Genomic DNA, 11180 nt, shown 5'->3' with positions numbered 1-11180 from the left:
TGGGAGGCTTCCTGCATATTTCTAAGACTTCACTGAATGGATATGCTGTCTGTAAGCTGCTGTACTGCAGAAAAGAAGTATACTTATGCAAGTTAATAAAACATGAAACCTAAATATATGATGAGTTTCTTCAAAGTTCATTTGAAGAGATTTAGAATGACATCCGTGATCACAAAAGAAATATGTCATTGCAAATCATTCGGCATTTGTAAAACAGATTATAATCCCATCCAACATTACAATACTCTGCAAAGATAACCACAGTAATTAAATCTGCCATTCTGTACACACTTCCCCATCAGGAAGCCCCATTGCACTCAATCAGGTAAACTGCTGACGAAATATCATGATCACTCATAGACCTCCTTACAATTTCCATAGTTTAATATAGTATTGTGTTTAGTAGCATGAATTACACGGCAGCTTTAACAGAAGGAAAAAGGTAATTGCTTGTTGTTTGCTTGCAGCTGCCTTTGTCTGCAGCACTGGCAAAGGAAAGGGACGCTGGTAGGCAAAATGGAACAGGATCTTAAAGTGTTCTTTGACGCTAGACAATCATGAAAATGGAATATCTTCTTCCCTGGATTCTTCTCATGTCATGTTGATATTCGGTCCTTGGGAATGACCATCGATGAGATGTTACATGGAAATGCAATGCTGTTGGTTTTCAACAAATCATACATGTCCTAAGGATTCAAAAACATTTGAAAAACAGTCAAAAATTGATTCCCAAGTGTTGAGGATTCTTTAGGATTTCTTAAGAAGAGAATGCTAGACAGGGATGAATCTTCCCTTGTTGTGATTTTCACAAGAACTACACAGACCTTTTTGCATTTAAAAACACCACTTTCTACATAGAAAACAGGCTTCTTCTGCAAAAAAAAAAAAAACAGCTAGTCTTGTCTATGCAGGAAACTTATCTTCTACTCAGTAACATTGTTCTATGCATAGGGAACATATTTTTTTGTAGAGAAACATTGTTTTCTATACAAAACATGCTGTTATTTACTTGCTTTTTTACATTATTTGTTCATGATACATGTTTTATTTATTATTTATTTTATTTCTACCCCAACTTTTTCTGATATAGGGACTCATGTGACTTTTTATAAGCAGAAAACATACTCTCTCTTTTTTGGTGTAGAGCAGCGTTTTTCAGTCTTGAGGTCAGGACCCCTGGGGGGGGTCGCAAGGGGGTGTCAGAGGGGTCAGCAAAGACCATCAGAAAACACAGTATTTTCTGTTGATTATGGGGGTTCTGTGTGGGAAGTCTGGGCCAATTCTATTGTTGGTGGGGTTCAGAATGCTCTTTGATTGTAAGTGAACTATAAATCCTATCAACTACAACCAGTGTTCAAATTTGGCATGTTGAATATTCGTGCCATGTTTGGTCCAGATTCATAATTTTTGGAGTACATGGTGCTTTCTGGATGTAGGCGAACTACAATTGCAAAACTCAAGCTAAATACCCACCAAAGCCTTCCAGTATTTTCTGTTGGTCATGGGAGTTCTGTGTACCAAGTTTGGTTCGATTCCATCATTGGTGGAGTTCAGAATGCTCTTTGATTGTAGATGAGCTATACATCCCAGCAACTACAACTCCCAAATGACAAAATCAATCCCCCCCTCAACCCCACCAGTATTCAAATTTGGGCATATCCGGTATTTTTTGCCAAATTTGGTCCAATGAATGAAAATACATCCTGAATATCAGATATTTACATTACGATTTATAACAGTAGCAACAACACCATTACAAATGAACAACAAAAATAATTTTATGGTTGAGGGTCACCACAACATGAGGAACTGTATCAAGGGGTCGTGGCATTAGGAAGGTTGAGAACCACTTGTATAGATTAAGTCCTAAAGTGTGACTAGTCTTTAAAAATGATAAAATATTCTTTCTCTTGATTTATTTTTATTTAAAGTAGACAGATGTTATTTTGTAAATGATTTGTTCCAGGATCGCTCATACAATACAATTTTTGTGTAATCTGGAACCCTATTTTTCTTACTTAAAGTGAATGATGTCTTGGGCTTCCAGCCAAGGCATATGTGATGATTCTTACCTCATAGGTCGAAGTAGGAGCCTGAGATGTCAGTAAGCAGGCCTCCATTTTGAGAGGGTAAGCGAGGGAGGCAGACATCTTGGGAGTGTAAGAAGAGAGGAGGAGCTGGAGCTCTCTCTGGATTGGTTAAGGCAAATGGGAGGAGTTTAGCTCTGAGGCGGGGGAACTGTCACCTTGTCAGAAAGAGGGAGATTGATTTTTGGCTTTGAAGGAAGAGGGTGATTTTTTGTTAGCAAAGATTTTTACTGTCAGAGGGCATTTGGGACAGGCGATTCTACATTTATTTGGCCTGGAGTGACGCCTGTGTGCTTGTGTTGGATTTATTACACAAGTGGTTTGCTCTCTGGGGTCAGAGTAATTTAGCTGTTAGAGAACTCTGTCTAGAGTGTAGCTATTTGCTCTGGGGACAACTGGGTTAGGTTTGTCTGGGGAAACTCACTGCTACTGTGTCAGGGTAGAGTGTCTTGTTCATGTCTAAGTTAAGAAACCCATTTAAGTAACCATTAAGAATATTGTGCCTCTGTAACCATTCAAGCTTGTGTGCCTTGTTAAAGAAGATAGTTGTTTGTTCAAATATATTAATAACCATTTCTCTAGTTCAACTTTTAAGCAGCCTCAGTAGCTATTCATTCTGTGAGAATAATCCCAGTGATTTTTAACACCTTTACAACTCAGTCATTTCAGGGAGCCAAAGGGAGAGCTGGTGGGCAGGAAGGGATTTACCTTAGGGACAACATCTTTAGTGTTCCCAAATTACCTTGGGTGGTGGCAGCAACTCTATCAGGGTATACACTTTACCTCAACAATTATCTAAACGCTCCGTGCCAGAATCATATTGGTACTAGCAGGTGGGATGTATTAGAGAAAATATAATCCCCAGGATCTAGGATCTATGATTTCTTTATAATTGGTGTACAGCTGTGGGATTTGTATTCTGGAGTTATAATAATACACCCTGACTTCTTTATAGCATACCATAGAATTGTTCTGGAGGACAATTCTAGGAAAGTGTTCTCTACAGGCAGGCATGTAGCCAGGGGGGGGGGGGGGGGGGGTTCATGGTGGTTCGCGCAAAGGCCTTAATTTTCATGGTGGTTCGCGAAAAGGCCTTATTGGTGCATTATTTAAACTGTTATGTTTATTCATATCATGATCTGATCACCATACTCAATATATCCCATATGCATGGGGGTATTGGGGTAATGATACAAAAGGTTTGCTAGGCTAGACCCTCTTTCACTCAGACTCAGCCCCCCCCCGAAACTCAGCCCCCCCCAAAACCCCCCCTGAAATTTTTTTAGCCCCCCCCCCCCCAAAACGAAATCCTGGCTACGGGCCTGTCTACAGGCCTCCAGCATGGTTTTATAGTCAAATTCCAGCAGAAATTCAAGCCTGCCTAGCATTCCCCTCATAAGAGTTTCCTTGATACTCTGTTTTTCAAATGCTTTTTCAATATTCCTTTCAATCCCCAGTGAAGATATAAGCACATTTTGAAGATTTTTATACTACTTAAGAGCCAGCTATATTTAGAGCTTAGAAAAATAATTTTTCTAAGCTGTCAATGTATTGCCACAATCCTGACATATAACAGTAACTCGTAGGGGGGAGGGACTGCCAGTGACAAATAGAATGGAAATACAACACTACACTGTGTTTGCCTCACTTTAGATGCCAATATATATACATAGGTGCAAACAATTCTATGGCCTTATTGGCTGGAAAAATCTGAAGTTTGCAGTCCAAAAATGATTTTTTTTCCAAATTCTGCAGTCTTATAACATGATTATAGCTTCCTAATATAAGACTTTAACCATGCCTATTTAGTCTTGTCTTATGCTGATGTGAATTAGTGGTTTACCATATTAAAAACTCGTGCTTATTTCTGTTATGTAGACAAATCTGCTACAAGGGGGGGGGAATAACCCTGAAATCTACTTTAATTTTACATTAATTGCTAACCACATAAATGCCTGACATTTGATGAAGAGTTGTCACTTTCTAGGTGACACAACTCTTAGCAGAAACAAGGTTCTGAAGGGGGCGAAGCTCTATGACAAATGATATGTGTGACACAGATTCAATTCCAATCCAATTTTGCACTTCCAAGCTAATGTGAACTCTTCTGTCACTCTGAATCATTGAGAAAGCTAGAGCACTGCTGCCAAAACACAACACATTCAGTTCTTCTAACTGCTCTACTCTTTGATATGAATGCCAATCTCAGTAATACCTCATATCTAATTGATACTTACGGTCGCTTATGGAGGGCACATTCTCCATACTAATTGAAATACCACTCAATACATCTCAAGTATCTTTTCATTCTCCACAAGAAATACTTTGTAGAATGAATACTCTGTATGACTGGAACCAACTCAGATAATTTCAGTATCTTTTTTTGTGTCAGGAGCAACTTGAGAAATTGCAAGTCGCTTCTGGTGTGAGAGAATTGGGCATCTGCAAAGACGTTGCCCAAGAGATGGCCAGATGTTTTGATGTTTTACCAACCTTGTGGGAAGCTTCTCTCATGTTCCCACATGGGGAGCTGGAGCTGACAGTAAATGTAAATGTCTGCTTTTTGTTCAACCACTATGGCATTATCCATAATCTATGAGTGTTGTTTGATGTTATAAGAATTCCTTCCTATCCTATCCATGTAAACTGTCAAGAAGCATGCAGACATTCTCCCTCAAGGATAATATCACTTACTGTTGCACATTTTCCTAATGTTCAGAATGTGAGAACATGGAATTCCCCACCCCATCTCTCCTGTACATTCAATGCAAAGATAAATGCTGAATCGACTGTGGTTGCATCTTTCACACAGGCAGGCAATCAAATTGCCTATTGGGCCCTGGGGAGCTCTGACTACTTTTCTCCTTGCTGTGTGGAGGTAAATCTATAGCTGTTTCTGCATTGCTATTAGCATTAATCTCAACCCACTCCATAATCTTGATTCATTCAAGATGGCCGGTTCTCTGCTGCTAACCAAAGAGGAAAACTTTGTTATATTGCGTGTTGAGGCCTTGGCCTTTGTAAGCCGCATTGAGTCCTTCAGGAGATGCTAGCGGGGTACAAATAAAGTTTAATTAAAAAAAAACAATGATCTTAAAGAAGAACACTTGAAAAGGACATGCACTGATTAATTCCAATGCAGGTATGACTGAAATAGTAAGCACCTGGATTTGGATAGGCTGGGGAATGTATTCAAGAGACTACTGGAAGACTATTCATTCCCTCCCAATTGATACAATCAACAGAAAGCATTGATATATGCAAAACTGTCAAGAGATCTCTGCAGAAAGAAGCTTATGTTCAAGTAAGGGATCATTAGAAAATGCCTGACCACAGAAAAGGACATTTCTAGATAATATAGCTGTGGATGACATGCTGTAAGAAACCACCATTTTACTGCTACTCCCAGCTAATCTGACTGCAGGAAAGTGCTACGTTAATAAAGTTGTAGGGCTCTAATGTGGAAGCTGTATAGTTTGCGGTACAAATATTTATAAAATACTCAGTGAGCTATACAGTGATACCTTGACTTAAGAGTTTAGTTCATTTCGTGACCAAGCTCTTAACTGAAAACACTCCTATCTCAAAGCAAATTTTCCCACTGAAATGCTATTAATCCATTCCAAACCACTGGGGGGGGGGGGGGACCTGCAAATTTTGTTACATGTTTTTAAATAAGAAAATATACATTATAAATAACAAATAATGCAAAAATGCACATTCACATGGAACAATTAAAAATCAACTTTAAAATGGTAGAAGCACAAAGTTGTGGCAAGGAAACGCAAAACACAAAGTGAAGAGGCAGAAGTGTCATTTTCTTCATACTGTACTCATTACCACCTCCCCTCTCCTCTTTTGTTCTCTCTTCGCTTTCTTCATGAAGCAAAACATACCAGGAATAAAAACTACACAAAATCAGCTAATCCAAAGTTCCTCAAAGCAGACAAGAGCAAAGCAGGCAGCAATCTCCCAAAGTGGACAAGAGCATGAGGCTGCTCCCTTGAAGCTCTAAAGCCCTGTACTCTTGTGTTAGAGCTTCCTCTGGCACTAGCTCTTAACTCAAAACACTGCTCTTATGTCAAAGTGAAAACAGGGCCAAGCAAAAGCTCTTAACTCAATATGCTCTTAAGTTGGGGTGCTCTTGAGTAGAGGTTCTACTGTACTGTATAATCCGTTTGAAAAGATGCAGTTTAGAAATGTAGCTGAAATAAGTAGAAGAATGAATCTTTTAACAACAGCTTTGCTTGGTAATATTCATTTCCAGCAGAAAAGAGTCTGTTTCTGTTGTTAATTCAGCTACAGTCAAAGCCAGGCCCGTAGCCAGGATTTCGATTCGGGCGGGGGGGGGTGAGTTTTTTCAGGAAGGGTTGGGGGGGCTGAGTTTTGGGGGGGGCTGAGTCTGAGTGAAAGAGGGTCTAGCCTAGCAAACCTTTTGTATCATTACCCCAATACCCCCATGCATATGGGATGTATTGAGTATGATGATCGGATCATGATATGAATAAACATAGCAGTTTAAATAATGCACCAGTAAGGCCTTTTCGCGAACCACCATGAGAATTTCGGGGGGGGGGGGGCTTAAGCCCCTCAAGCCCCCCCCCCCCCCCCCCCCCCCCCAGCTACATGCCTGGTCAAAGCCCTTTAGATCAGGACTAAGTTGGTCAGGCCTCTCATGTTAAACATTTGTCACTTTTTAAACATGTATGTACTTTAATGATCTGCCTTTTCCCATCTCCGAAGCATTCCCCTATAAGGAGGTAGAACAAAGAGAAGACTGGTTTACCCATCTGTATGCATAAGGGCCAATCTCACTGTTTAGCAACCTTTGTCCTCCACTACCCAACATTCAAGTCTTCTCTATCAACTTCAAAGATTTTTCCAAGCCAGAAAACTTTGTTACTCAAAGAAAAAAAAATGTGGAAACTACAAACAGTACCCAGAAGAAATTTTTCATAATTCCCCATTATCACAATGTGAAGGCAGAACAGAAAGTGAAAAAAATGGAGGCAGGATTAATGACAGCAACAGGGTTAGTGATAACAAGAGAAACAAATATTTTTGAGCAGATATGGCTCAAGTTGTACTAAATGGCATGTATACTTTTCAAATTCAAAATCACTTGAACATTTACTTGGAAACACCTCTTTGACTATTGTTGTGTACCTTCAAGTCATTTCTGACTCATAGCAACCCTAAAACTTGTCACATGGTTTTCTGGGGCTGTGAGTATGTCACACAGGTGGTTTCCAAGGCTGTAGCATCAAATCTCAAGCTCCATAACCAACATTCAAACTACTGAAGCTTCAAGCTAGGTCATCTGACCTTTTTGGGGAGGAGCCAGCTGTTGAGCTCCAGTGGTCACAGAAAGAAGCATGGAGCCATCTTAGCCAGAAGTTAAGACACTTTGACTTTAAAGTGCAGTAAAAAGCTGAGTGTTTGTCTCTTCTTGTTCAAACCCTGGATACTTGTTTAAGTTGGTGAGTGTGTTGATAAGGGTTTGTAGTTCTGGTGTCAAAGGAACTGATCCCTCTGCTTGAAGCCCTCAGTTCTGAGCACCACATTTTAAAAGATATTTACAAGCTGGAAGGTGTCCAGAGAAGGGCAACTAAAATGATCAAAGCTCTGGAGACCATGCCCTATGAGGAGCATTTTAAAGAACTGGGTATGTTTAGCCTGCAAAAGAGAAGGTTGAGAGGACACATGATAGCCATGTATAAATATGTGAAGGGGTGTTGCACATGTTGCCTTTAATGTTCTTAGAAGCAATAACATAAGGTTAGATTAGAAAATGCTATGTGAGCATAGATTTTCAACAATTTTCAAATTTGTTCCTAGGGAATATGGACAGAGAGCTTCCGAGGTTTTTAATACTTCAGGAAATAAAGGTTCCTCAATTTATTTGGCTTCCTAATTCACCAAGCAGTAAGAAGCTTCAGAGATATTCACTAGAGAGTCAAGATACTTGAAAGGAGAATGTAGTCAATCTTGTGGCATGTCCTAGTCATCAACCATCTGTGTTCATTTAATGACCTTATCCTAGATATCAAAAGCTCTTGAGTAAGCAACTTCATATAACTCTAGAAACATTACCATACAATCACTGCCCATTATGGAAACAATAGTTATCTCTTCACTTACTGGAAATTACAGTATAACATTTACTTTAAGTGCTATAGGAAATGCAGGAAGGCTGACACTGTGTCAATGACAGACAAAAGACCTCAGCACAAAAGAGTAAGGATTCGGCACACATCGTTATGTATACATGGGGTCCTGGCAGGGTGGGGTGGAGTGGGTTGGAGTGGAGAACCTGTTGCTCCATGCCCCACATTGCCTGATTTACCTGAGACCCCATCCCACACAGGGAAGTATCGCCAGCCAGCTTCCCCCCATTGATCCAAAGGCAACACAGGAAACCTCCCGTGTTGCTGCCCCAGTGGCATACGCTGCTTGCTCTCCCTTTTCAGGAGAGCAAATGGAGAGCAAGTGGCATACAATGGGCTAATCAGCCCGTCAGATTGAAATCTAGAAATTACAGAATTATATAATCTTGCAACTGTGTCCACAAGGGCCATTTAATCCAACCCCCTGTCATGTGGAATGAGTAGCTAAAGCTCTTCTGAAAGATACCCATCCAACCTCTCTTTAAGGAATTCTCAAGTTAAATAACTCCTCTTTAAGGAATTTCATTGTTGAACAACTCCTATAATTAAAACGTTATTATAATTTAGGGGGAATCCCTTCTCTTGCTATTGGAATCCACTGGTTCATGTTCTAATCTCTGGGGCAGCAAACGAAGAAGAGTTTTCTCTAATTTTATATGGCATCCCTTTATACACAAAGATAGCTATTGATGTCGACCCAAGAAACACCCCACTCAGCAAAGTCTTCATTCAGATCATGGCAGGAGATTCAAATTTTGCTAACTGGGAGCCCCAAATCTCGATGGCTTGCTGGAGGAAGATTTGCAGCAGCTGCCAGCTGGTCCAGAAGCTACATTGTTCCTAGCCCCCTTTATGAATTACATAAATGGACACCCAGGTGGACCTTTGCCTTCATACTTGCTTCACTGTAGCCTTTATAGTCTCTTTGCTTTCCTTTTTACTTTCACAGCCTTCTTCAGTTACTGTGCAGCCCCTCTGTCCTGAGCAGGGCTTCTCCCCCACTTTTCACCATTTCCACTGCCACTTTGACATATCTCAACCCCAACTCAACTTCCATACCCTAAAGACCCTGGTATCCGAAACCAGATGCCTCCAGTATCTGTAGATTAGGCAATACCGGGATCCCGTATTGTAATATTTTTTTATATAATTGTATACAATATCTTTGAAGCCACTGCCATGACCTTGATGACCTTTCACCATCACTCCTTGACCTGCAATTCCCCTTGTCTTCCTGGTCTTCAACTCAACAAAGGACTCAAGCACCCATCATCTTAGGGATCAATCCATCTCTACTGACTGCACAAAGGATGACCAGACCCTGAATTGGGCTAACCTTCTTTTGTGTTGTCATAAGAACATCAAGGACTCATAATCACATGGCAGTCTTCCTGGAGTTTGGAAGGGCCTGCCACTGTTTTCCTGAATGTCATTTTCCCTTTCCCAGGAATGGATTTCTTAATCCCATCACTCTGGACAGCATGTTTGTAAGGTCAACAATGGACACAGGCACTGTGGGCAGCAGGCCCACCTGATGGGTCATTCACTGAACAATCACCAAAACAATAATCCTCAGGGACCTGATGGCCCTGCCTTGTTAGTCTCAAGGTTGAGACATTGTAATCTATTCATAAAATTATATTATTTGTTTTCCTGACCATCCCGCCCCCTGCCTGCCATTAGAGAGCTGGAATCTGCATCTGAAGTGGAGAAAACTCTCTGATTGGTTGCCAGGTGCCTCAGCACCTCCTTGTGGAGGGAATCCTCCCAGCTGCTTGTGGCATCAGAACTGGCTCTGGCAATCAGCACAAAACCGGCCCCAGTTGGGCGTGCACACACACAAAAAAAGTCTGAACTGTATAAAATGTGTGTTTTACTGTATAATGGCATGTCAACTTTTTTGAGCAGCTTACTATTGGCTGTCATCCTTACTGGCCAGATCAAATAAATTACCTCTGTGGTTTCTGCTTCAACTGGTGAGACTTCTTTCATCGGGGAACATTGGGTTTTAGCTTTAGGTTTCGCCAGGCATGGACTCAGCCATGTGCCCGATCTCGTTATCTGCTTACCGGATCTCATTTTCCATGTATTGGATCTGCGGTCCAGATCTTACTATCCATAAACTGCTCTAAATTGCTCCATTTCACTATCATGACATTTCTCAAGATGTATCTATACTGCAGAATTAGTGCAGCTGACACTCTTTAACTGCCATAGTTCAATACTATGGAATCATGGGAGTGTAGTTTTATGAAGTATTTTGTTTTCTCTACCAAACAGTGCTGGCGCCTCACCAAACTTATAGTGCAGCTGGTTGCCAGCTGCAAAGGCAGCCGACAGCATCCCTGTCTGGCCATAAGGCCGCCCAGAATCAGCATGTTTCATGGTAGTTCTGAACTACATTGTGTAGAACTGCACTGTGGTGCCAAGAGCTGGACACAATATTCAGGTGAAATCTGACCAAAGCAGAATAGAGTGGGACTATAACATTCCTTGACCCGAACACTACTGTTGATGCAGCCCTGTTAATACTCTCCAGTTATACATCACTTCTTAATTTCATAACTCACTGTAGATATTGATTTTGTTACTTTTGGCCTCACTCTATAACGTGTAATTTTACCCAAAAAGATCTAGCAGCTACACCTCCTATGTTTTTGGACTGCAATCTCACAAATCCCACAGTATTTTGTATTCTAGCTGTTGCTGATGGGAGTTATAGGCCACTGACATCTCGACTGCCTTCCTCTGCTATGTAAACCCACTTGGAAGTAAGCCCCAATGAACTTAATATGGCCTGCTTCTGATTAGGAATGTGCAGGATGACATTCACAGGACAAGTGACAAGAAAGTTGTAGTCTAAAAATACTTTAGAGATCAGAAGCATTATTTGATATCACTTAACAATTTACCTATTTAACTCATG

The sequence above is a fragment of the Anolis sagrei genome, chromosome 4, assembly GCF_037176765.1.
Source record: "Anolis sagrei isolate rAnoSag1 chromosome 4, rAnoSag1.mat, whole genome shotgun sequence".
In the NCBI taxonomy this organism is placed as follows: domain Eukaryota; kingdom Metazoa; phylum Chordata; class Lepidosauria; order Squamata; family Dactyloidae; genus Anolis; species Anolis sagrei.
The sequence above is the reverse complement of the archived record's forward strand: the minus strand, read 5'-3'. Positions refer to the sequence as shown.